General features: G+C 42.1%; 1 non-coding gene across 1 annotated transcript; it reads right to left on the bottom strand.

Annotated features, from left to right (window-relative positions):
• Nucleotides 1-328: 328 nt before the first annotated feature.
• TRNAC-GCA (transfer RNA cysteine (anticodon GCA)) lies at nt 329-400 on the bottom strand. Its single transcript has one exon. It is a non-coding gene; the product is annotated as a tRNA-Cys (tRNA).
• Between the last annotated feature and the right edge of the window lie 3,029 nt (nt 401-3,429).

Genomic DNA, 3,429 nt, shown 5'->3' with positions numbered 1-3,429 from the left:
AGTAAAACGAATTTGTTAATTAACAAAAAAAAAAAAACATTTCCAAAAAGCATATAGTGTGAATTATTTTTAGCACTCCTGTCCACTCTCCGAAGCACCTTTATTTGAATAGTATGGTGTGTGGTTACCTGTTGTTAAGTGGCTAGGAGCGTGACTGTGACCTGTGACACTGCCCCGTCCCCACTGTCCCCCAAAGAGAGCTGCTGTCCAGGGCGCCTGGATCCCGGGGCTTATCTTCAGATCAGGGGTGGAGGATCCTGGGAGATCAGGGAAGGCGGCTGGTTTTCTGTGCGTCTTGCTAGAGTTTGCAAACTTTAAAAGGGTAAGCAGGGGGCACCCGGACTCGAACCAGGGACCTCTTGATCTGCAGTCAAATGCTCTGCCCCTGAGCTACACCCCCAGGTGAACGGAGGCTCCTCGGTCAGGCCTTTATGCACAAGGGGCCGCAGGCAGGCGCTATGAGCCGCGCCGGCACTTCTCGGGGGCCCTCCACGCGGGCCTCTCTGCTCCATGGTCACACTCCAGCTGACTGTCTTCCCCCAGTTTGGGGGATCCATTGATTTGGTCACCATCTTTGCCCACAGTTGAAGGCAGCAGAGGCTCATCACCCAGCCAAGAAAACCCAGGCCACCTGGAGCCCTCTCACCACGCAAGCTCTGGGTCTGAGCGCCCCGGCTTGCTTATTCAGCCAGTTGTCCTCCACCTCTCATCGCCCCTCCATTCGCCCTTCCCTGTCCCTTTTGCCTTTGGCTCCTTCTCAGCGTCATTCTCCACTGGCTTTTCTCTTCCCATATCCTCTGACGTCATTCATGGCCCCCTTCACACCCACTCTCCTCTCCTAACCACCAAGACCTCCCTTAGTCCTTTATCTAATGCAAGTGCTGTCTTTCACCCACGGTGGAAATGCAAGGCCATGCCTAATAAATAAAAGGTAGACCATTTACTTCGTAAAACAAAATAGGCGGTGGACGCGAAGAAAACCAAATAACAAGAGCAATGGTGAAGAACTTGTCCTGCTAAATATGAGAGAATTCACTAACACACAAGAATGAACACAGTGCGAGGACAGAGCACCTGGAATCCAGACGTGGGAATACACCATAAAAAATAATAAAATAAATCTAATAAAAGATAATCACTAATATTTACAGAGCAGTGATTATGTTCACAACAACCCTACAAGACAGGCACTGTGATTGTTATCCCCATTTTACAGATGAGGAAACCGAGGCATGGAGATGTTAAATAAGTCTTCCAGAGTCAAGTGATTAGTAAGCAAGGGTGCAAACTCAAGCAGTCTGGCACCAGAGTCCACACTCTTAACCTGGTAAGAGTCCACACTCTGCCTGATAAGCTCAGCAATCACAAATTCATAGGGGAAAGGAAAAGTTATTTACAAAATTTTTACTGGGAGATTTAGTTGGTCATTTGGGAAAAATAATTAAAGTAACTAAATTTCATATCATATACCAAAATAAAGTCCAAGTGTATTAAAGTATTATGTATGAAATACCAAATATAAATAAAAGTACAAGAAAGTGTAAATTACATCTAATCTAACTGATTTCTTTCTTTCTTTTTTTTTTTTAAAGATGACTGGTAAGGGGATCTTAACCCTTGACTTGGTGTTGTGAGCACCACGCTCAGCCAGTGAGCAAACCGGCCATCCATATATGGGATCCGAACCCGGGGCCTTGGTGTTATCAGCACCGCACTCTCCCGAGTGAGCCACGGGCCGGCCCTAATCTAACTGATTTCTGAATGACAGAGAAGGCTTTCTAATACACAATGAAAGAAATCCCAAAAGAAAATACCAATAGATTTGGCTACATAAATATTAAAGGTTTAGGTATGTAAACAAAATGAAAAAATTAATGTCAAGTTGGGAAAATATTTGTATCATTTACAACATTCAAAATGTTATAAATTAATATCCTTAATATGTAAAAAGACCACATATAATGGCAAAGACAATTCACAAGAAGAAATAAGTAGCTAATAGACAAGGGTAAGTGTTGAATCTCAGTAAATAAAAATATATATTAGTAAAGTCAAAGAAATACAAATTAAAACAATACCATTATAACATTTTTCACCTATTAAAATAAAAAATTAAAATAATAATTCTCATAATGGTAAGGGCATGATGAGACCAGTACTATATTAAGACTACATTGGTACAATCTTTCTTGAGAGGAAGGGCAATGTAAAACAAGAGATTGATTAAAACAATTAATCCCCTGTGACCTAGTAGTCATTCTATTTCTGTGAGTCCATCCTTAGACAAAGCCTGAAAATATGAACAAATAGTGGCTCAAAGATATTTAAGTGCCCTTATGTAAGTGTTTTTTTAAACATTTAAACAAATAGAAACCAAAATGCCTATTATGGGAGAGATGGTTAAGGAAAGTATGGTGTATCCACTGGTAGGAAAGTATGTAGTTATTTAAAATGTTTAATATAGGGCCGCGCCCGTGGCGCACTTGGTAGAGTGCTGCGCTGGCAGCGCGGCGACGCTCCCGCCGCGGGTTGGGATCCTATATAGGACTGACCGGTGTACTCACTGGCTGAGTGCCGGTCACGAAAAAACGACAAAAAAAAAAAAAAAAAAAAAAAAGTTTAATATAATTCACAAGAAAACGTGAATTACAGGTAGTTCAATTCTGACTGTACATTAGAACCCTCTAGTGAGGTTTTAAAAACTCTAATGCAGGGAGGAGGGGGGCAGATCAGTGTAATCATACTTAGTGGTGACACCCAGACACTGATGGTTTTTAAAACCAGGGATTTTAATCTGCAGCCTGGTTGGGAATGACAGACAACATTTTTATCTCAAATGTAAAAATAAATAGAATCAAACAAACAAAAAGCTAAAAGGAAATATTTGAAACCCTAACAGCTCCTATCTCCATGGTGAAATTATTAGTAATTATTTCTTCTTTACGCTTTTCTGTAGTTTCGGCAATGATATTATTTGCATAATCCACTTAGAAATTTAAAAGATTATTTTTTAAGGAGCTGAAAAAAGCACTTCTGAATTCAAATCGGGACCTCTTAATCCACAGTCAAATGCCCTGCCTCGGGCCACAGCCCCTCCGCGTCCCAGCCGCTCCCAGGACTCGCGTCGCCCGTCAGTGCAGGTACATTCCGCGGCCAACCCGGCCACGGCCACCAGGTGACCTGCCGGGGAGCGCCGTCCCCGCGCGTGGCTGCACGTCACGAGCGTCATTTGCTCCACGGCGCACAGGTGAGGGCTAAAAAATACACAGGGACATTGTAGGCGATTTTAAAGCTTGCTTCTTCATACGCTTCTATGGTCTCCAAATTTCCTACAATAAAATATATCACTTTCAAAATTAGAAAACCAATAAATATTACAAATTTGAGCATTTTCTCTTCTAGTAATTGCAAGCAATACCATCTCCTATT

This window comes from Cynocephalus volans, chromosome 6, assembly GCF_027409185.1.
Source record: "Cynocephalus volans isolate mCynVol1 chromosome 6, mCynVol1.pri, whole genome shotgun sequence".
Taxonomy (NCBI): domain Eukaryota; kingdom Metazoa; phylum Chordata; class Mammalia; order Dermoptera; family Cynocephalidae; genus Cynocephalus; species Cynocephalus volans.
This window is presented reverse-complemented; position numbering and strand designations above follow the sequence as displayed.